Here is a 24,777-nt window from a genome sequence, read left to right on the forward strand (position 1 = left end):
ACGCTGTTGTTACAAAAGATGAAATTCTGAAAGCAGAATCACTGCCGTCGCATTATTCTGCTCAAGCTGCTGAATTAGTTGCATTAACAGAGGCATATAAACTAATGGAGAATAAGGATGTTACTATTTATACTGATAGTAAATACACATTTGCAACAGTACACATCTTTACACAATACTGGCGTAATAGAGGGATGATTACATCGACGGGAAGAGCAGTAACACATGCTCAATTACTCCAACACTTATTAGATGCCGTACAGTTACCGCGCAACATTGCAATATGTAAATGTGCAGCACACAAATCGGGGACAGAGAGTGTGTCATTGGGGAATGCTTTTGCAGACAAAACAGCTAGAGAAGCAGCTTTAAAGCCATTTGCGGGGTTATCAGACCATATTCCTGACACACAAATATTGAGTACCCAAACCTTGATAGATATGCAACAGCAGAGTCCACAGACGGAACAAAAACTGTGGATGGATAAGGGGACAACCTTGCAGGAAAATGTTTGTCAGCACAGAGGGAAAACCCATACTGCCAAAAAATTGCTCAGGTGGGCAGCGATCTTAAGCCATGGTGTGTCTCGTGCGTTTCGACTGGTGAAATTGTGGCTCTTGTAAACAGACATTACACAATTTATGGGTTTAATCTCTACTTGAAAAAATTTTGTAGGGCTTGTTTGACCTGAGCCAGGCACAATTCACAAGGTACTTTGCGTCCAAATGGGGGTCAGTTTCCTCCGGCAACCTATCCTTTTCAGAGAATTCATATGGACTTTATTGAATTAAGCCAAAGTGAGGGGAAAAAAGTACTGTTTGGTCATTATTGATGCATTTTCAAAGTGGGTTGAGATTTTTCCATCCAAACAACCAGATGCGCTAACGGTGGCAAAAGCGTTGTGCAAAGACATTATACCACGATATGGTTTTCCGCAGACAATTTACAGTGACAATGGAACACATTTTGTTAACAGAGTTATTGATAAAATAGGTCTGTTATTTCATATTGATTTAAAGCGTCATTGTTCCTATCATCCGCAGAGTGCTGGTCTGGTGGAGAGGATGAATGGCAATGTAAAGAATAGGTTGAAAAAGTGCATGGAGGAAACGAGTAGACCTTGGACACAATGCGTTGATCTTGGCAAGCTATATATCAACATTACTAGCATAACCGGGCCTACTCCGTTTGAAATGCTTTTTGGTAGACCCTATAAACTACCTTTATTCATTGAACACTGGGAACTGGATGAGGCGAATTTGGCTGATTACATGAGAAAGACTTTAGAGAAATGTGATGAACTTAAATTACCTGAGAACGATTGTGTTTACCAACAGACACAACAGCTGGTGAAGCCGGGAGATTGGGTCCTGGTCCGGAACATCAAGAAAAAACACTGGCACTCTCCCACGTGGGAGGGTCCTTATCAAGTGTTGCTGACAACCCCGACAGCTGTGAAAATCGCAGAGAGGAACACGTGGATACACTTATCACATTGTAAGAAGGTCATTTCTGCTGATTGTGTTTATTTATCTAAATGTTGAATCTGTCTGCTGGATTTGTCTGTTTTCAACTTATGTGGTCACAGAAGTACTAGTAATGCACATACAGATACAATACACATTGAAGTGATGACTTATTGAACATTTACAGAAGTCAAAACAAACTTTCATTCATAATACATGCTATGTTGCAGACCCGAATAAAGGGAAATTCAAGGATCTGAAGATTCACCATAGCCTAGACGTGTGGCATGTTGCAAAAAAATTGTCTAAAAAATTAGGTGTGGTAAGTTACATTTATTTTGGAATGTGAATATGTGCGTTAAAAAAACATCATGTAGAATGTGAGGTTGACATAAGACAGCATAAAGAAGATGATTTGTATTAATTTTCCAATAAATGTTTATGCGATGTTTTTTTTTCTGACCCTTCCTTTTCTCACATACACCGAAAATGCTACCAATTCCTCTGGGGAAACTAATTTTATGAATAAATGTACTTTCCTACTCTTTATTTGTCCTAAAGGCAGCAAAGGTGAAGGGGCAATCTCTGATTCTCGTGTGGTTAAAAGACATCATTAATCATTTCTGGTGGTGCTGTAAGACGGCAGGAACAAGAGAAGAGTTCCTTGTGAATAATACTTATGTCAACAGAAATGACCCTGCTGTCACTAAAACGATTTATTTTGTACTGATTTGTAGGCATATATGTATATTTTTTATAAAGGTGCTTTGGATTGGCATACTACATCATAAGCACAGTTGGGCCCTGGGAAGCTGCCAGCATGGACATCTCAAAGATGGTCATGGTTACAGGTCAAAGAATGGTTACAGCAAGACTCGAACACCCACAAAGCTTTAGTTGACATCATTCTCAACAAGCGCTGGTTGGGGAGTGTCCACAAGTATCTCTGTGTCAAGTAGATTGTGAAAGATTGACAAATTTTAAGGATGTTGGACTGACTGCAAATATTTTCTAAATATTTGTTTTTATTTGTGTTCAACCAGATCAACAGCTGAACTTGAGTCGTTCCAGAAGCATATTCTGACGTATGCTATGATTTTGGTATGATTTTGTTTCCGTCTATTTTTTTTGTCTGGCCATAGCCAGTCAGGATCTTTAGATGATTTAACTTTGGATTGCTGGTATTGCTGTGGTTGCAGTTTCAGGTGAAAGTACAATAAGAATGCCAGAACATACAGCCAGTATGCACTAAAGGGAGGGTAGTCATACGGGTATATCACGGCCCTGCAAGAAACAATAATCAGTCGGAGACTCAGCAGCCAAGTAGGAATGCCCCAAAGGAGGCCACTTTGCCTGGATGAACCCAGAAATCTCGGTTTTGTACCTCATGTACCTCCGCCTGCTATGTTGGAGCTGCAACGAACTAAAGTCAGCCGAGGTCTTGGTATGTGATTTACATTTGTATGTCTATTACTGTCAGGTTCATCAGAGAGACATTTATGAAAACCACACAAAATAAGGAGATGAAGACACTCTCTTTGAATTTTAAAGATTGCACGGAGAACGGAGAAGAACTGTAAAGTACAATTCTTACAGGCGTTTTAAAAAAGTCTCTCTGTCTCCCTTCCTTTTATTCTCACATCCCTACATACATGGACGTTCCAACCCTAAAGGATAGGGTGAGCAAAAGGGCAGTAGAAACGTCTTGTACTTGTCTATGTGTCTGCATGTAGGTGGAAAATTACTCAATACATGTGTGTTAAGACAGGAGAAGAGAAATCAACAATGTGGCAGGAAATTTCAGCAATCACCTTCATATTAGCAAACGTTAGCTTGACTTCTCCTGACCTCCTTGCGATTAGTTTATGAAAGCATCATGAGCAGCAAATGTATGATTATCAAATGATCGTAATTATTATATGAATAATTACTCCCACATTTCCCCCCTGAAAATCCTACATTTGCCCCATAAAATATAATTGAAAAGAACCTCCCAAAGGGTTTATTCCATTGAATCCTAACTACGACAACAAAAGCAGGACCGCATGGTCGTAGCCGCAACCGTAATCATAACCGCAATTGTAAACGCGCCCATAGGCACATGGAGGCTATTTAGAAATCATAATTATTCCCGTAGACATGTGGAGGATCAAGGAAAAGATTACCAATTCAAAAGAAATTGTATTTTTAGTTATTATTCACAATGTACAAATTACACAACAATAACTATCTACAAGAAACCAGTATCATACATGGCCTCGCAATAATTATATCCCAGGTAAGGATCCAGTGTATTGTCCTTGAGGATCAGGGAATGTGTCTCTGATTTTCCAAATACAGCAGCTGGGAATAACTTGTCTGTTCCCTGCTCCGAGTGACCCATGCTGCCAGAAAATAAAATGACGGTAGGCAGCACACCAAAATTCTCTGTTGTCATCACCTGGCTCCATTGTTCCACCCAAAACAGTGACATCCTCCCTGTATTGTCTATGAAGCCGTTGGACCCCGGCATCGAGGCAGTACAGCGAGAAGTGGAGTAGGGTAGTGATGCAGTTAGAGGTTTCTTGACCACAGAATCTGGGTCCCCCAGCTATGGAAAACATCCTGCCTGGTCCCGGTGCCAAAGACCCCCCACCCAAAGGAGCTCAACAGCTTCAGACCAGTGGCGCTGACGTCTCACCTGATGAAGACCCTGGAGAGACTGGTCCTTGTCCACCTGCGCCCCCTGGTGAGCTCCTCAATGGACCCACTCCAGTTCGCATATCAGCCTGGCATCAGTGTGGATGATGCCATCATCTACCTCCTCCACACTTCACTCTCCCACCTGGAGAAGGCGGGGAGCACTGTGAGGATCATGTTCTTTGATTTCTCCAGTGCTTTCAACACCATCCAGCCCACCCTACTGGGAGACAAGCTGGAGCGGGCGGGGGTGGCCCACCACCTCTTCACATGGATCCAGGACTACCTCACAAACCGGCCACAGTATGTGAGGACACAGGACTGTGTGTCTGACGTGCTCCTCTGCAGCACGGGGGCCCCACAGGGAACTGTCTTGGCTCCCTTCCTGTTCACCCTCTACACCTCGGACTTCAACTACAACACCCCTACCTGTCACCTGCAGAAGTTCTCTGACGACTCTGCGATTGTCGGCCTCATCACAGGCGGAGATGATCGGGAGTACAGAGAACTTACTCAGGGTTTTGTGGACTGGTGCCAGCAGAACCGCCTCCTGATCAATGCGGGAAATCCAAAGAAATGGTGGTGGATTTCGGTAGGCGCCAGCACTCTTCACCTGCACCAGTGAATATCCGGGGAACAGATGTTGAGAGAGTCTCAACTTACAAGTACCTGGGTGTTCACCTGAACAATAAACTGGACTGGTGCGACAACACAGACGCCCTCTATAGGAAGAGTCAGAGCAGACTCTTCCTACTCAGGACACTGAGGTCTTTTGGGGTTCAGGGGACACTCCTCAGGAACTTTTATGACTCGGTGGTTGCATCGGTCATCTTCCAGGGAGTGGTCACCTGGGCAGGCGGCGTCTCGGCCCGGGACAAGAAGCGGCTGGACAAACTGGTCAGGAGGGCCGGCTCTGTCCTGGGCTGCTCCCTGGACTCTGTGGACTCGGTGGGGGACAGGAGGATGTTGGCCAAGCTGTCATCAATGCTGGGCAACCCAGACCACCCCCTCCAGGGCACCCTAACAGCACTCCACAGCACCTTCAGTGACAGACTGTTACACCCTCGCTGTGCAAAGGAGAGATTCCGCCGCTCCTTCTTGCCTGCTGCTGTCAGACTCTTTAACAAGAACATTGTGTAGTCGCTACAAACTGGCGGACATAAGTGCAATTGTGCAGTCCTGCACCTGAGCTCATATCGTGCAATACCCAATATTCCCAACTACCGTAATACTGTGCAATACTCAACATTCCCCACTACTGTTAGTCTAGTTTTATTTTGATCCAATGCTGTTCCTTACATTTCACTACAGCACTGCAGCACTGTCACTTACTTAGAGTATTTTTTCCTCTGTACTGTGTACAGGCCGAAATGAGTGTTCCTCATACTTTTTATGTAGATGTAGGTTGGTGTGTATATACATGTGTATATACACATGTTACTGCGTATATTTACATAGGTTTGATCCTAAATGTTTGCCGTCAATGTTATACATTAATGGCCACATTATGCCGCCGCCCCTGTGTGACCTATATCTTTGCTGCTGTAACAATGAAAATTTCCCCACTGTGGGATCAATAAATGCATTCTTATCTTATCTCTGCATCCGTGGGCATTTCTCTGCAAAGGCCACATGCACCAAGGTACTGCAGTCTGGAATCTGGGTAAAGGGCAAGCATGGCGGCGCTGATGTGCAAGTAAGGTGTCAAAAACGAGTCCTGGCTGCCTGTCTATCAGCTGGACTAGGAGGTCTTTTTGTTCCTTCATTGTCATTTCCTGAACAACTCTCTGCAAGAAGGAAACAGTTGTATGTCAGATTAGATGATGTTGTAAACATTATAAAAAAATGGCCAACAAAGTCTTTGAGCCAATGCAGTCCACATTGTATGAGTACGATTGATAAACTAGTTGTGAAATCCATGTAAATTCAGCACATTAAAAATGAATATATAAAGAAGCTATTGGATCTTCCATCAAAACTTTGTAAAGTGGTTAACTACGATAATGTTGTGAGTCTAGTGATAAAAGTTTGGTCATGATTGGAAACCAAATAGTTCAAGATAGTGTGAAATTGTTTCACAAAGCTACATGAGTAAAGGCTTTCAAATATTTTTATAAACCTCAATTTCCGGAGTGGTTGTATCAACACCCCCCGTGAGCCGTCACCTTATCGTGGTGGAGGGGTTTGCGCGCCCCCATGATCCTAGGAGCTAAGTTGTCTGGGGCTTTATGCCCCTGGTGGGGTCACCCATGGCAAACAGGTCCGAGGTGAGGGACCAGACTAAGCACGGCTAAAAATGACCCCCTTATGAAGAAAAAATTAATGGATCACGTTTTCCCTCGCCCGGACGCGGGTCACCGTGGCCCCCTTCTGGAGCCAGGCCTGGAGGTGGGGCTCGATGGCGAGCGCCTGGTGGCCGGGCCTGCACCCATGGGGCTCAGCCCGAAAAGGACACGTGGGTCCCCCTTCCCATGGGCTCACCACTGGTGGGAGGGCCAAAGGGGTCTGGTGCCGTGTAAGCTGGGCGGCGGCAGAAGACAGGAACCTTGGCGGTCCGATCCCCGGCAACAAAAACTAGCTCTTGGGACATGGAATGTCACCTCTCTGGCAGGGAAGGAGCCTGAGCTGGTGTGTGAGGTTGAGAGGTTCGACTAGATATAGTCGGGCTCACCTCCACGCACAGCTTGGGTTCTGGTACCAGTCCTCTCGAGAGGGGTTGGACACTCTTCCACTCTGGAGTTGCCCAGGGTGAGAGGCGCCGAGCAGGTGTGGGCATACTTATTGCCCCCGGTTTGGTGCCTGTACATTGGGGTTTACCCCAGTGGATGAGAGGGTAGCCTCCCTCCGCTTGATGGTGGGGGGACAGGTCCTGACTGTTGTTTGTGCTTATGCACCAAACAGCAGTGCAGAGTACCCACCCTTTTTGGAGTCCTTGGAGGGTGTGCTGGAGGGCGCTCCACCTGGGGACTCCATCGTTCTGCTGGGGGACTTCAATGCTCACGTGGGCAATGACAGTGAGACCTGGAGAGGTGTGATTGGGAGGAACGGCCACCCCCGATCTGAACCCGAGCGGTGTTCGGTTACTGGAATTCCGTGCCCATCACGGATTGTCCATAACGGACACCATGTTCAAACATAACGGTGTCCATATGTGCACTTGGCACCAGGATACCCTAGGCCGAAGTTCGATGATCGACTTTGTAGTCATATAATCAGACTTGCGGCCGCATGTTTTGGACACTCGGGTGAAGAGAGAGGCGGAGCTGTCAACTGATCACCATCTGGTGGTGAGTTGGCTCCGATGGTGGGGGAAGATGCCGGTCCGACCTGGCAGACCCAAACGTATTGTGAGGGTTTGCTGGGAACGTCTGGCAGAATCCCCTGTCCGAAGGAGTTTCAACTCCCGACTCCTGCAGAACTTTTCCCACGTCCCGGGGGAGGCTGGGGACATCGAGTCCGAGTGGACCATGTTTCGTGCCTCCATTGTTGAGGCGGCCGATCGGAGCTGTGGCCGCAAGGTGGTCGGTGCCTGTCGTGGCGGCAATCCCCGAACCCGCTGGTGGACACCAGCGGTAAGGGATGCTGTCCAGCTGAAGGAGTCCTATCGGGCCTTTTTGGCCTGCGGGACCCCGGAGGCAGCTGACAAGTACCGGCTGGCCAAGCGGAATGCAGCTCTGGCGGTTGCTGAGGCAAAAACTCAGGTGTGGGAGGAGTTCGGGGAAGCCATGGAAAATGACTTCCGGACGACTTCGAGAAAATTCTGGTCCACCATCCGACGTCTCAGGAGAGGGAAGCAGTGCACCATTAACACTGTTTATAGTGGAGATGGGGTGCTGCTGACCTCAACTCGGGACGTTGTGGGTCGGTGGGGAGAGTACTTTGAAGACCTCCTCAATTCCACCGACACGCCTTCCACTGAGGAAGCAGAGCCTGGAGACTCTGAGGTGGGCTCTCCTATCTCTGGGGTTGAAGTAACCGAGGTAGTCAAAAAGCTCCTCGGTAGCAAAGCCCCGGGGGTGGATGAGATCCGCCCGGAGTTCATAAAGGCTCTGGATTTTGAGGGGCTGTCATGGTTGACACGTCTCTACAACATCGCTTGGACATCGGGGACAGTGCCTCTGGATTGGCAAACCGGGGTGGTGGTCCCCCTTTTTAAGAAGGGGGACCGGCGGGTGTGCTCCAATTACAGAGGGATCACACTCCTCAGCCTCCCCGGCAAGGTCTATTCAGGGGTGCCGGACAGGAGGGTCCGTCGGAAGGTCGAATCCCGGATTCAGGAGGAGCAATGTGGTTTTCGTCCCAGCCGTGGAACAGCGGACCAGCTCTACACCCTCAGCAGGGTCCTCGAGGGTGCATGGGAGTTCGCCCAACCAGTCTACATGTGTTTTGTGGACTTGGAGAAGGCGTTCGACCGTGTCCCTCGGGGAGTTCTGTGGGGGGTGCTTTGGGAGTACGGGGTACCGAGCCCCCTGATAAGGGCAGTCCGGTCCCTGTACCACCGATGTCAGAGTTTGGTCCGCATTGCCGGCAGTAAGTCGGATTCGTTTCCAGTGGGGGTTGGACTCCGCCAAGGCTGCCCTTTGTCACTGATTCTGTTCATAACTTTTATGGACAGAATTTCTAGACGCAGCCGAGGTGTCAAGGGGGTCTGCTTTGGTGTCCTCAGTATTGCATCTCTGCTTTTTGCAGATGATGTGGTACTGTTGGCTTCTTCAAGCCGCGATCTCCAACTCTCGCTGGAGCGGTTTGCAGCCGAGTGTGAAACAGTCGGAATGAAAATCAGCACCTCGAAATCTGAGACCATGGTCCTCAGTCGGAAAAGGGTGGCGTGCCCTCTCCGGGTCGGGGATGGGATTCTGCCCCAAGTGGAGGAGTTCAAGTGTCTTGGGGTCTTGTTCACGAGTGAGGGTAAGATGGAACGGGAGATCGACAGGCGGATCGGTGCAGCGTCTGCTGTGATGCGGACCCTGTATCGGTCTGTCGTGGTGAAGAAGGAGCTCAGCCAAAAGGCGAAGCTCTCAATTTACCGGTCGATCTACGTTCCTACTCTCACCTATGGTCATGAGCTGTGGGTCATGACCGAAAGAACAAGATCTCGGATACAAGGGGCCGAAATGGCTTTCCTTCGCAGGGTGTCCGGGCTCTCCCTTAGAGATAGGGTGAGAAGTTCGGCCATCCGGGAGGGATCCAGAGTCGAGCCGCTGCTCCTCCGCGTTGAGAGGAGCCAGTTGAGGTGGCTCGGGCATCTGATTATGATGCCTCCTGGACGCCTCCCTGGTGAGGTGTTCCGGGCATGTCCCACCGGCAGGAGACCCCGAGGACAACCCAGAACACGCTGGAGAGACTATGTCTCCCGGCTTGCCTGGGAACGTCTTGGGAAGAGCTGGAGGATGTTGCTGGGGAGAGGGAAGTCTGGGCTTCCCTGCTGAAGCTGCTGCCTCCGCGACCCGACTTCGGATAAGCGGGAGATAATCGATGGATGGATGGTTGTATCAACAAAAGGCTGTTTGAGGGAAAAAAAAGAACATCTTTGGTATCTACAAATCCCTATGAAGTTGCAGACATGTAGTTTAAGTAACTCGACAATGTTGAAAATACTGAATGAAGTATCATATATGTACATATCAGCAAAATAATACAAGATATTCCATGCAAAGGTGTGTTTTGAGTTATTTGCATTCATGCATGATAGCATGGCGTGATAGCATGGAGTTCTTTTCTGTGTGCTGATCATCACATAATTGTAGACTACCAACCTTTGTCATTTCTACTCTTTGACTCCTCAGTGCCTCTACTCTTTCTTCGTCTTCAACTGGGATACGCGGTCGTCGCGGTAGTGAAGCACTGCGTCCTCAAGCTCTGCCTCGTCGTCTCACTCGGCCCCTCCCTCTCACCCTCCTTTGAGATGATCCAAATGTCTATAAAACATGAATACGTATGTGTTCTCTGTAGCTTGGCTTAGTTGCTTCAACACAAGTGGACGTAGTCAGCCATTGGCATTAGTGTAAGATAGTACTAGTTCTATACAATGTCAAAATAAATAGTAATAAGTCTGAAATAAATCACCCAATAATAAATTTGCTGGATAAATGACTACAGCATGTGTAACAAATGCAATGCGCTTCTTCACTAGAGGGAATACTAGAAGTCATTTGTACATCTTGCTTGTACCTCTGCTGAAGAAATTGGTGGTAAGATTGCGAAGTGTGGTCACTCTGGGCTGCTGTAGTGCGAGTACTTCAAAATGCTCCCGCTTTGAGTTTAGGTTGTTGCATTATATTAGTTCACCGCTAGATGCTACTAATTCTTACACACTCTCCCTTTATTCAGATCAGACGTGATACAGCCATGTGACGCGCAGAAATCTGTGTAAACATTAAGTTCTTTATCAAGATGGAGTTCATTTGTCTATTTAGCACAGTAGTTGTGATAATTTCAGCACTTTTCCGAAAGTAATATCTTGTTAAAAATTACTTTCTAACAAGTTCTCCTGTTGTAGACGAGCTCCAGTAAGACGCTGCCAGTTTAAAGATCAAGTGACCCTTTAAGCGGCGAAGGTCATGTAAACAAAAGCGGGACTACGGAGTGCTCATTGGCTAAACTAAGCCAGCTACGCAATCCTCCACTGTCGAGCCTCTGCGGGTGATTTGTAACAAGAACTAGCGGGAAATTGCTTTGTTTGTGACTGTTGCATTTTCTTAGTCATTAACAATAGAACTTCCATAGCCTGTTTTTTTAACCAGCCTACCTTGTGCTTCCATGGCTGTTTTTTTTAACCAGGGAGGTTAAAAACTTACATGTTGGATCCGATGATGGCGGAGCGGTCAAAGTTTTTCCATAGAATCGAGTGGGAACTAATTGAGCTTGCGCTACTGCGGGCTTTGCTATGGCTTCCGGGTTCCGGATACAATACCGGAACTTCGTTGTAAGGACTCAATCGTTAATGTAATATAGTAGTAGAAAATTTAATGCATATGTTTTTTTTCCGAGTGAGGGAATTTCCGTTTGATCTAATGATGGTGAAGCGGTCAAGGTTTTTCCGCAGTATAGAGCGGGCACTGCTTGAGTTTGTGCTTCTGCATGCTTTGGTTTTGGTTCCGGGTTCCGGAACTACTGATGTCAGGAATTGATCGTTAATGTAATGTAGGAGTAGAACATTTAATGCATACATTGTTTTTCCGGGTGAGGGAATTTCCGTTTGACAGAGGTCCGTAGGTGGGAATACTTACTGTAGTTGGGTGTGTGAATGCTTCTTTTGCGCTGTTTGCTTTTTGCATTGTTCCCAAGATGAGGTTTTGCAAGAAATCATTAGATTTATTGAACACAGAACAAAAAAACATGTCCACACATAATTCAAAAATATAGTTTGTCCTCATGCAGTATGTGTGCGTGCGTGCGTATGTGTGTGTTACAGAATGACAGTGCACTGTACGCATGCCCACGGCATTTGTGTTCTGCAAGTTCCACACATATTTTTCACAGAGCACACATTGCTTGGTGGCATAATTGCTGTTGCAGATGTGAATTAGTCCATGACCCTCCCTGAACGAATGGCATTTCTGGCCATCATCATCTTCCGGGGTGTTAACAAACTTCCATCAATGCAAGACTACTGGCCAGGAGAATTGGGAAACCAAAAAATCATGAATATCATTCCCCGTGAACGATATCAAAACATCATAAAACACCTGCCCTTTGAAAAATTTGATGGGAAAATTTGCGCAACTGTACTGCGACTGAACTTATCAACGCTGCATGCGCCAAAAACAGGGCCTGAAAGCTGCGTACGCAGATCCCTGCTTCATAAGTCAGCCACCCCGAAAACAACTTGACGGAAGGAAGTGTGCACATTTACGGCAGCTCTAAACCATCCGTACGCACTTTTGGGAGTTATTATTATTATTATTATTATTATTGTTGATCCTAATATTGTTATTACCTGATAAAAAGACACCTGTGAAAACCTTTTTAACCCCTCCTGTCATGTTGTGTGTCAAATTAACCCGTTTAGAAAACCTAGGGAGACAAAAATGATTACTATTTGTGCTAGCCATTTTTAAATCTTCTTTCATTAATATAAAAATATTATGTGATATTTTTGATGATTAAACATAAGCACAAGTCACTGACCCATGACAATTGTCAATAAATTATCACAGCAGCAAGTTACTCAACATTAAGAAAAAAAGTAAACATTCTCATACAACTATTGATGACAAATCTTTGAACTAACGAATTTCGTTTTAATGAACAACATATGAAGTTGCAAACACAATAAATAATAAATTTTGACTCGCACATATCTCACACTTTCTCTGACTGTCGCTCCGCGGCTACGCTGTTGTGTTCCTTTAACTACACTCCTTTCCAAGAGTTATTGGAGCCTCTTTTCCTCTCTCATGGTCAAGAAGATGGTATGAAAGTGACATGACAACTTCGATTAAATTTGAAAAATAAAACAACAAACATGAGAGTGCCCCGGGTCTTGCGCGGCTCGCTAAAGTTTAATTCTCACGATGGTTGCCAAGTGATCATCATCCTATACAGTATTGACACCTGTGTCCTCCTCTTCTTCATACACCTCACTAAATAAAATGTTAGCCTTAGCATCCTGTGTGAGACATGACACGGAGGAGATGTATTCAAATTGGTCTACAATATACGATGCTTATGCTGGGTAAAAACAACATACAAAATAGCACGTGTATATATGTTTTATTTTTTTTACTCAATCAGTCAATTGCAATGGATTTTTAAATTTTTAAATCGCAACGAAACCGGACAAGTTCGGGATCAAGTTTTGGGTGGCTTGCGACTTGAAATCCAAATATGTCTGTATAGTGTTCTCGTGCAGTGTGTTAAAAAACGCTGACTTAACACCAAGTTAAACCATGGCCAATGAAGACAAAGTTAATTTAAGTTTGATCATTTACTTCCACAATTCTTTACAGTAGTCTATTAGGCTTGTCTCGGTCTTCCAAGTGGAATTCCCTGACAGCTCTAAAATGACATCGCAGAACTTACGGTATTACTTCTACAATGTTCATCAGTGGATGGGCAACTGATTGTACCCAGAGCTCAAAACGTGTCTGCCTTGCGTGAAACGGGATCAAACTTGAAGAGACCAAACAGGAAGTGACATCGGTGGATATGACATCATTGATGACGAGCACCTCAAAAATACTTTAACTGACAAATTAAACTTGCATATAATTATTTCTGTCTTCTTATTACTAGCATAACAGAAAGTAAACCTGTTAAAGGAGAAATATGTAAAAAAAAAAAAACATTATTGCCTTCAGGGCAACACAGTCTGCAATGTCATCCCATATCTTGGCAAGGACCCCAGTTGTCCCAATGGAGAGAGACTGTCCGAAAATGTGGTGATGCGGCTCATGGAACCGTTCCTGGACAAGGGCAGAAATGTAACAATGGACAATTTCTTCACCTAACTGTCACTTGCCAGACGACTTCTTAGTCGGAACACCACCCTCCTCGGCACAGTGAATAAAATTCGCCGGGAAATTCCTCCATCTACGAGACGAACGGACCACAGCGAAGAATTCACCACTCAGTTATCTATTAGTGTGATTGGCATCGCGTCTGCCATGAGTTTACAAACGTAATCTTATGACCCACTGTACAAGAAAAAGAAAATGGTAACTGATACATAGTGATCAGAGCAAGTACGTTGTGATGTAAAACACATTTTCTTCATTTCCATAGCTGCTGGCTTCTGCCCTAACGCGCTTCTAGCCAGAATTCTGTAAAAAGACTATGATACACATAAACACTTATTAGGGTTTTTTCCCGACTCTGCATTTCACTTCAGCGGGGGGTCAAAAAGTGGTATCAGAACAACACTGGTATCTATGTTTGCGTTGTATTGTGTGCGCGCGTATTTGAGTGTGTTAAATTACTGTGAAATGAACAATTTTTCTTTCTCTCATTTATTAGGTGTTTTCAATAACTGGTGCCACGCTGACAGTGTATGCTCCCAAACGAAAGAAGATGTCTATGTTCTCAGCACCATGCACACCGAGATTCACATGGAGAATACCACCAAGAGGAAGCCAAATACCATCACCCTCTACAACATCACAAAGTGTGGCATGGACACGGTGTACCAGATGGTGCGGGAATACACTGTCTGAAGAAGAACACGGCGCTGGCCAGTCGCCGTGTTCTACAACATGATCGACATCGCAGCACTAAATGCATGTTTTATACCAGGCATGCACTGGACTGAAGGAGAGACGGGCAAGCTTCTTAGCAAAACTCGACCATGAGTTGGCTCACCATTATTTTGGTGAGAACAGGCAGAAATGTCATCTGTGTCATCCTCCGAACCGCTTATCCTATACAGGGTCGTGGGGAGGTGCTGTAGCCTATCCCAGCTGTCAACGGGCGAAGGCAGACGACACCCCGAACTGGTCGCCAGCTAGTCTCAGGGCACACACAGACACCGTCACTGAGCGGGAATCGATCCCATGCTGCCCGCACACAACTCAGGCGTATGTACCACTACACTATCAGGCAGAAATGCTTCGCCAAAAATAAGAATATTCTGCTTTCGTCAAACTTTTTTGACAGCTTTGTGGTCCGGAAGTAAACTGGACGAGACGTCATTTTTTAGTCCATAAGTCCCGCTCTAACTACACCCCTTTGTAGTCCAGAAATGTAATTCCGCCCCTAACCGTGCCCCGATACGTTTCTTCCTGTCCGCCGTTTTGGCATTGCCATACGTCACTTCCTGTCCGCCATCTTGCGTTGCCATGCGTCACTTCCTGTCCGCCGTTTTGGCGTTACATCACTTCCTAGTCCCCGCCCCTTTAACACATCATTTCCGGTGATCTGTCATGTCATGTCATCTTCCAAACCGCTTATCCTATACAGGGTCGCGGGGAGTTGCTGGAGCCTATCCCAGCCGTCAATGGGCGAAGGCTGACTACACCCCGAACTGGTCGCCAGCCAGTCGCAGCGCACACATAGACACTGTCACTGAGCGGGAATCGATCCCACGCTGCCCGCACACAACTCAGGCGTGTGTACCACTACACTATCAGTGGACCCATTTCTGGTGATCTGATATATCCAAATAAGGGCTTTTGATGACCTCATGCTTCAGCCTCAGCTGAGTTCACAAAGAACATGCCCAGGCATGTCCTGGCTGCTGCCATCTTTGTAGGCCTTTCCGGTATGCCCAAATATGGACATCACGCTTCCGCCTCGCTCATAGTAACGGAGGGACATGTACAGACATGTTTTGGATGATGATGCCACCCGGCCAAGTCCAGTCATGTCCTGGCTGCCGCCATCTTTTTTGGTCTTTCCTGCATGCCCAAATAAGGGTATCCTCTGACATCACGCTTACGCCTCATTCAAAGTAACGGAGGGACATGTTCGGACATGTTTTGAACGGTGATGTCACCCGGGCAAGTCCAGGCATGTCCTGGCTGCCACCATCTTTTCCGGTCTTTTCGGTATGACCAAATAAGGGTATTGATGAGATCATACTTCCGTCTGTAACTCATTGTATCATCTTGGGTATAAGTCCAGGCTTGTTCTGAAGAGGTCGAGACCCCTCCCCTCATTTGCAGTGCGTTACCATACACTTGGGTCTAAACAGAAAGTAAAGCAGATCTTCATGAAGGCATCATGATTGAGGGGACGTGTATTTCTATTCATAAAGGTTGTGGATCAAACGCTCATCAAAAATCAAGGATTTATTTGGAAAGAAGACAACACCCGCCCACTGAATCATTGACACAAACCTGGTCTTTGTCCGCACCTGCTACTGGAATATGGGGTTACACATTTGCCTATGAAACACCTGAACAACATCTGTACACCATTTTGCATGATTGGTTATGTTTTTTTAGTGCTGTCAAGCGATTAAAATATTTAATCGTAGTTTATCACATTTTTTCAGAGTTAACTTGTAGTTAGTCGCATATTTTATTTATTGTAATAAAAAATCCCTTTTTCTTTAAATTTATCCCTTTAAGTCTTTTAATACCCTTAACATGAATAAGAGAATTGATTTTCTTATGCAAATACTTCATTAAAGGGAAGTCAACCCAAACATTTTTTTATTTCAAGAATATGTTTTATGCAGGCCCCCTAGTTGAAACAAGGCATTCTGATAATTATTGCGTTTGTGGAATAAGAGTTAATCCACCTGTTTTTAGCCATCACTGTCTTAGTCTGTCGACTGAAAATGACATCACAGTTGCTCGGGTAACAACCAATCACAGCTCACCTATTTTCTTAAACTGAGCCATGATTAGTCATTATTTGAGCCCTCAGCCCATCTGTGTTGTCATTTTCACTCAACAGAAGTGATAAAATGGCCGACCCCTGAGATGGCTAGATTTTACTCCTTGACTCATATTCCACAAACACAATATTAATCAGAATGCCTTGTTTCAACTAGGGGGCCTGCATAGAACATATTTTTGAAAAAAAAATGTTTGGGTTGACTTCCCTCTTCAATTGAAAAAACAAGCATTGGAGTCAACTCACACAAACAGTCCTTCAGCCCAAACACACACATCTACACGCGCACACGCACGCAAGCACCCACACGCACACGTGTTCACGCTTGCACACACCCACACGCACACAATCATTTACATTAGTGTTGTTCTGACGGATATGTTTATTTCGTCTTGAGAGCAACTTGTTGCTCAAGCGCCGCTTGGATTTAGAACTATACCTATACGAGAGCAGTCATATTTATGGATGTCACTTTTTATTGCGCTCTGGCAATGACGTCATTGACTAAAAAGATTATTACTCGCTGCTCGAGTGTCTTATAAAGGTATTTTGTTTAATAAAATTCTGTTGTGGGTATATTTTAATGTAAATTGTGTCAGATAACTGAATGAGAAACAGGTGGTGTTTGATTGTCCCGTGCGGCTCTCAATCGTGCTGCATGGTTCCTGCTGTTATAAAATACAGCTGCTTTGGAGCAAACAGCATATGATTATGTATTTATTATTTTTCTAAAATGCTGCAACATTGTTTTGTGAGTATATGTTTTTGATGTATATTATGCTTAAGTATTTATTAGTTTTTGATTTGGTTTGGTACTGCGAAGAAGCAAGAGAGAGAGGTGAATTAGAGCGAGACTGTTTACGTCTGACTCACTTTAACGTGTCAGCTGAGCAATTCACTCTCATCGCCAATATTTTGAAGCAGATGTAGTGCCTCCTCTACTCTAAAGCTTTTTTTAAAATAGTGTAGATAATGGATGGATGGATGATGTGTAGATCATGGTGACCAACAGCCTTTATCAATGCAGCCGCTCGTTGCTATGGAAACCTTAATCACGCAATCAAAAAAAATGATGGCGTCAAAAGGGGGTTGGATTAATGCCGAAAATAACGCGCTAAATTGACAGCCCTTGTAGTGTATTTACTTTAGATGAGCAGGGTCAGTCGATGCGTCTGTCCGGAGCAGACGCAAGGCCAAGCTAGATTGATGATGCAAAAGACTTCTCCGACAATTCAGTTGATTGGACAATAAGATTTTATGAAGACCAATACAGCTGATGCCAAAAGAAGTTGCTCTTTGAGGTGCCGCGCGCGCATGTGTGTTCTCACGTCTCCCTTCTTATAGGGAGCAGAATTAATATTCAAACTTAGTTATTACATATGCATTTGTTACCCTTGAATGGCTAATTTTCTTTGTCTCTTTCCCGCCTGAAAACCTCCGAGAAGAAAAAGTCGATCTTGACGAGCTGGCGCCCCGAAGTCTACTTCAGATGACAGCTCCCTTCAAATTTATCACTCAAGGAGGTGTCTGTTAGCATTAGACAAGGTCCAGGAACGCTTGTATCCATATAAATTTCCTGAGGCCCAAGGCTCTTCCCCTGAAGCACCAGTGACCTACAGGCCCCCCAGGTCTACAGGAGATGTCTCCCCTAAGCTAAGTGCATTCCAGTGGTTCAATGGCGACATCTCACAACCTAACATATAGGGGCATTCTAGCTATGCCTGTATTAATATATCTTAAAATATACTTCACCCTAGTTTTTTTAAAGATTGAGAAGAGCACCCCTTATTTTTCTAATACACCTTGTTAGGACGTTTCCCATACAATCGTAAAGTGCCCACTTGATTGAATTCATCTTAGAGCAATACCACGTCATCTACAAATGTACCTATGAAAAAGCAGAACTACACCTGTACACCATTTTGCATGCTTGGTTATGTTTTTTTTTAATGACTGAGAAGAGCAACCCTTATTTTTCTAATACACCTTGTTAGGACGTTTCCCATACAATTGCGAAGTGCCCACTTCGTTGAATTCTTCTTAATGCCATGTCATCTACACATGGATGAAACACCTGAACTACACCTGTGCAATCATGTGCATGCTTGGTTATGTTTTTTAAATGACGTAATAGAATGGGATTAAATGAGAATTGCACTCCATATGTTTCTAATACAGCTTTTTAGAACGTTTGCCATACAATCATCAGGTTACTGTACATTTAAGGCAACACAGGTTGGAAAGTTTAGCAGGCCTCATAGAGGGTCTCTCTTCTTTACTTTCTCATTTCTGGTATCAGCACAAAAATATAGCCCCCACCTTTTATGGAGCCTGCATTTATGTGTGTGCCGCCCTAAAATAAAGCCAGATAGGCCTCACTCAGGTGTTTATATGCGCTCAACAATATGTATGTGTGTGAATGATAACAGTTCGCAATGAGGTTCTTTGTTCATCAGTGGCTATGCTTTCACATCCAGGTTGGTAATTAGAAAGTTAGCCTTGAAAGAAATGTGGGAGTACACACCAAGTATTAAAAAAATAAAATAAATGAAAAAATAAGCACAATAGTGTGGTCTGTACAAACGAGGTAGGACAAGAGGTCTTTCCACAGAAGAAGGAGAATCTCAGTGGAGCACCATCTCAAAGAACTCAGAGACAAACAGACCACAAAAGAATGGACAGTAAGTACATACTTTAAAATACTTTTATCCCTAACTAGTTTTATGAATAACATTCATTTATGTCATCTATATACCTCTATATTTTTTATATACAATACTTTGGTATGATGTTTTATGAACATCCAAGTTCTCCAAGTTAGATCATCCGTACATGGCACATTTTGTAACTAGATCATATGTAAATGTTTGACCTGTGTTTTTCAATGGGAATGATTTCAATCCATGTGAAGTTCAACAAGCAAATACAGTGCAGCTCAACCTCTGGTTAACAGCACAGCTAGCAATAAGCTTTTTGAAGGCATGTGTGTGTGTGTGTATGCAGCCCTCCCTTGAGGCGATGCGTGTGCAAGTGTATGTGTGCGTATGAGTGTGCGTAGCGGGCGCGTGCAATTGTGTATGTGTGTGTGCACTTGTGAGAAAGGCAGATGGGGGAGTAAACCAGAGGAATGTAGATAAACCGTTGCTTACCGGCTATTTCTTGAGAAGCTTTGTGCATCAAAATGCGTGTCCATTTAGGATGGGTGAGGTGCAACTAGTCAAGAAAATTAAACTCACTTTTGAAAAAATCTGAATGATTAATATGTATTCTTTTTTTGTCAGAACAGTAATGAGGTGTAACAAGTTCCCAACATATTAGGTAAGTGACAAACGGACTCTAATCACTAGTTTGTCTGTAAACAGCGTGCAACATAACCTTGTGTGCTTTTTTTAGCTTTAAAAAAGTCCCCCTCCTCTGTTGCATGCCTAAGGAGAACGTACCCAAATGGCCTGCTGATAAGGTGCCTTATGACCCTCCAACCATCAGCAGCCATAAATCCAGAGGTGTGAGGGAGAGTTTAAACCATTATTGTGGAAACTAACTCATATCTAATCACCTACTTAAGATTATTATTATTTTTTTTTACAAATTGGTCAGCTTCAATGTTTAAAAACTATAACATTTACTAATGTTGACCTTTTCTTTATTATTACCACAATTACTATGTAGACTCATATTTAAAATCCTACATAACGTTTTTTTTACAAATTGGTCAACCTTCACATTCTTTAACATTTACTAATGTTGACCTTCTTTTCTTTATTATTAATGCAATCAATGCAATTAATGTGTAGACTAATATTTAATCACCTACATAAAGGTTTTTTCAAATTGTTAAGTCTCAACATTTAAAATCATCAACATTTACTTAATAATGCAATTAATGTGTAGACTAATTATATTGATTCCGTATTTGATCATTATCTATGCTATTGTTGACCTTTTCTTTATTAATAAAGCAATTATTGTGTAGACTCATATTTAATCACAATGTTTTTTCAAATTGGTCAGTGTCAACGTTTAAAATCATCAACATTTACCTGATGAGTCCCTATCTATATTAATAAAGCAATTAATGTGTAGACTTTGTATTTGATTATTATCTGCTATTGTTGACCTTCTTTTCTTTATTAATAATGCAATTATTTTGTAGATTAATATTTAGTCACATAACGTTTTTTTCAAATTGGTCAGTCTCAACGTTTAAAAACGTTTTTTAATATAATTAACATTCACTTGAAGAACCCCTTATCTTTATTAATAACGTAATTAATGTGTGGACTAATTATACGGTGTATTTGATCATCTGCTATTGTTGACCATGTTTTCTTACATATCCAGCATTTAAACATCAACCTGTTACTTCTGTGGATACTTTTACTAGCACAAATATTTGTTTAGAATTATGGTATTTTAAAAAAATCATTACGAGAGATTGATGTAATCTCATTTATCAAAGCAGGAGGTAAAACCTATACAATATGGTGTTTCTTGATTCAACCTAAAACTCCGTCGTATTTGTACATTCATGAAATAATAGTTCCTCACCAGTGAATCAGTACTCAAGTAAACCTCCACGTGTTCAAGCTTGAGTATCTTTTTTATGACCTCCTGACATCTACCTTAGCAGGAAAGATGAGAAAATAAACTACAAAGAGTAAAAATACATACAAAAACCCGAGACAACATGAGCTATCCATCCTCTCAACAATCTGCCTCCAACCAGATGCTTGAGCGATGAATATCAAGTTTAACAGGGGTTGACTTTGTCAATTTGTTGAGATATTTAAAATTGGTTGAAATTGTAAGTTATACATTGTTGTGAGGCGGTAAAAGATGATCTGAAATGTTAGGAAGAGTATCTTTATGTATAGTCCATTTGAATCTAGCATGTGTTTCACATGAGAATAACTGTCAAATTGTATGTCAAATTTATACAGTTCTTACACGCAAACCGATTTGAAAGTTTTGTTTATTTGTTGGTTTGTTTTTAAATCATGCCTTGTCTCACTCAATTGTTTGGGTAAAGGTATAATGAGCTGGGTCCTTAAAAAGGAAACCACATGTTGAGAAAAATGAAGGTATCAAGCTAAATTTATGAAGTTATGCCAAATTGAATGTTGTTTTTAAACTTACCAACAATACAATGTGAGTATACAGGTTAAATGAAGTGAATGTCATGATCAGCATTATTTGAAGTCAATTCATAAAAGTTAAAAGTTTTGAAAGCTGATCTCAATTATTTACATGTATTAAAGCAAGTATTTTTAATTTAGTTACGTTTGAGTTAACCAAGCCCTGTCCATCTCTCACTTGCTCATACTCTCTCTCTATCGACATAACCACACCTATGGCGAGGAGGCGGGTCATCCACACCCCCTTTCGGTAGGTATTGGACAGCAAATCCCCAAACCAAGCCATAACAACCTGTGGCTCGATAAAAAAAAAAACAACATCCACAATGCCAGTAACCCGACAGACATCCAAAGGGGTCAGCCAATGGAGAGTGGACCCGAGGTTGAAAGGTCGAGACAAATGCCCACCACCTACAAACCTCTGATACAGATAACCGCCAACCAAGACAATAATGATTGTGAAGAAACGGAAGTGAATGTGGCTGACGTAAACCTCATGGTGGAACCAACGGTGACCGCTGACCACGTTTTTACAATGGAGTGCCCTCAGCAGAAGCTGTCGGGGTTCAAGGAGGCTGAGAAGGAGAACATACCCCCAATGGACATCCCTCAAACGTCCTTGACTGGAGCTGTCAAGACTTTACCAAAAGAGACGTTGACTGAGGAAGGGGAACAAAAGGGGAAGGCGAAGGATGACGATGAGTTGAAGGAAGAAGAGGATAAAACAGACGCAGGAGAAGAGGAGGAGCTTGAGTCAGAAAAGGATGAGGAGTGAGAAAAGGAGGAGGAGGAGTCCAAGAAGAAAGAGGAGGTGTCAGAGGAGGATGATTTCACGTGGATGAGCCCTACATATGGCTGGATGACTGCTTCGAGATATAACTGTATCAAACAGTCAATCATTCACTTGTTGCAAGATGTGTAAGTGAAATATTGTCAAGAAGAATGTGGAAGTTGTAAAATTGAGCACCCTAGTCAGAGTCATCACATGTGTCGGTATGCAGAGAAGGAAGATTATTATATCAAGACACATTTTTATCCTGTGATGGAATTGTAATAGTACACTTCCCTGCGCTCTCCTTGCAAGTAAAAAAAACAATATTGTGACGAGTGTCTTCGCTCCTCATTGTGTGTGTTGTTTACTAATGTCTCACTTGGTGTGAACCTGACACAAGGTTACTCTGTAACAAGAAATTCATCCCTAGCCTTCATTACATCTTAAACCTGTATCAAGAGCCCACCAAGTATCAACAAGTTAAAGACACGGCCCAGATAGTTCTGAGAGAGGTATCATATGAAAAGAAGATTTTTGACAAGCTTTTAGAGCCATTAGAGGCATCAACATCTCTGACAAAGATAGAAAGGTGTTGGAAGATTACTATTACAACGAGAAGTCACAAGCCGTAGACTTCAATATTGATGACTGATGAGAGAAAGTGATTTTGTTGATAGAAAGTGTCGCGACCTATGCTTTTTGATGTTTGGAATAAACGCTTACCTTGTTTCGCGTGTCAGGTATTCACCTGTTCTCATCAACCCTGTCCCTTAGGTCAAACAGTAACACCTTCTCAACCATTCAACAGTCTACTTGTATAGAGTTGCCCGGTTTGCTATAAGCATCGTTAGTGTTCATGGCATCATCAGTCAGGTTTCCCAGAGAATTGTTTGGTTTCCAAGTAGGGTGAGTTTATTCCCAGGCGGGTCTGTGGACTGGTGTTTTATTTTGCATTTGTCCAAAGTGCCTTGATTTGTCATTTTTTACATGTTTATTTTATTTCCATCAATAAATACTTTTTGAAAATTCCTCTAATCCTGGCTTTGGGAACACCCACAAACCTTTCGTTTGGTGAGACATACAGGAGGTGGATATCAGGAACCCCAACTCTTTACTCTTCTTAGAGTAATTTCCTCTGAAAACAACAACATTAAAATACAGTTGTGAAGTAAGTCCTAGTGTACACGTGCAATGTGAATTTAGATTAATACTTCTGGTAATCAAGTATTCTTTAAATGTAAAAATTCTAGATGTACCCAAATATTTATTACGTATTGTGTAACTATTCTTAAATGTACTGAGGTACTCCTTGAAAGTTCCCTTAATATCTTTAAATCAGTAAAGTACGACCTAAAGGTTACTCAAATAATCCCATATGTTAACAAAATATGGTCCACCTGTTCATGTGCATTGTGAATCCTTCCGGAAGAGCTGGAGGATGTTGCTGGGGAGAGGGAAGTCTGGGCTTCCCTGCTGAAGCTGCTGCCTCCGACTTCTCCTGACTTCGGATAAGCGGGAGATAATGGATGGATGGATGGACATGTAGTCACATATTTTCTTAAAAGTTATTTAACTACTCATATATGTTATATGAAGGCAGCACGGTGGTCGACTGGTTAGCACGTCCGTCTCACAGTTCAGAGGTCGTGGGTTCGATCCCGGCTCTGGCCTCCCTGTGTGGAGTTTGCATGTTCTCCACGTGCCTGCGTGGGTTTTCTCCGGGTACTCCGGTTTCCTCCCACATTCCAAAAACATGCATGGTAAGTTGATTGGACTCTTTAAATTGCCCCTAGGTACGATTGTGAGTGTAGATGTTTGTCTCTGTGTGCCTGGCAATGGGCTGACAATCAATTCAGGGTGTCCCCTGCCGGATAGGCTCCAGCACGCCCCGCGACCCTTGTGAGGATAAGCGTTATTGATAATGGATGGATGGATATATGTACCGAGATACTTCATGAAAGTTACCTTAGTATCTTTAAAACCATTAACTGCATTATTGGTGTTACACATCTACACATAGATTGTATTATTAAGCAAATGTTGATGATTTTAAATGTTGAGACTGAACAATTTGAAAAAAACTTCATGTAGGTGATTAAACATTAGTCTATACATTAATTGCATTAATAATAAAGAAAAAAGGTCAACATTAGTAAATGTTATAGAATGTGAAGGTTAAGACTGACCAATTTGTAAAAAAATAATGTTATGTAGGTGTTTAAATATGAGTCTACATGGTAATTGTGTTAATAACTAGGGAAAACAATTCCTGGAGAAATTGCGTGTGAAGGCGAAGGAAGCTGTATGGAAACCTCAGAACGCGTGGGAATGAAGTTGAATGAAGTTGAATGACCTTGAAAAAAATCCGAAGGGAAACAAGAAAAGAGGAAGTAAGGAAACAATGAAAGAAGGAAGTCAGGGAAAAAAATAGGGAAAACAAAGAATG

The 24,777-nt window shown here is 43.2% G+C and overlaps 1 long non-coding RNA gene and 1 pseudogene across 2 annotated transcripts in view; one reads left to right on the forward strand and one right to left on the reverse strand.

Moving 5' to 3' along the window:
* LOC147152409 (uncharacterized) overlaps positions 1-24,777 on the reverse strand; it is a 47,612-nt gene that overhangs the window by 3,587 nt on the left and 19,248 nt on the right. The window contains exons 2-3 of one of the 2 annotated variants that reach the window (XR_015085822.1): positions 9,902-10,063; positions 1,312-1,452 (exon numbers count right to left, since the gene is read on the reverse strand). This is a non-coding gene — a long non-coding RNA (uncharacterized LOC147152409). Of the gene's footprint in view, positions 1-1,311; positions 4,853-9,901; positions 10,064-24,777 lie in introns of those variants that run through there. The other variant, XR_015085821.1, reaches the window with a different exon arrangement.
* Positions 12,914-22,334, forward strand: LOC147152410 (uncharacterized; annotated as a pseudogene).

The sequence above is a fragment of the Filicampus tigris genome, chromosome 2 (assembly GCF_054856515.1).
Source record: "Filicampus tigris isolate MCC_2025a chromosome 2, RoL_Ftig_1.0, whole genome shotgun sequence".
NCBI lineage: Eukaryota > Metazoa > Chordata > Actinopteri > Syngnathiformes > Syngnathidae > Filicampus > Filicampus tigris.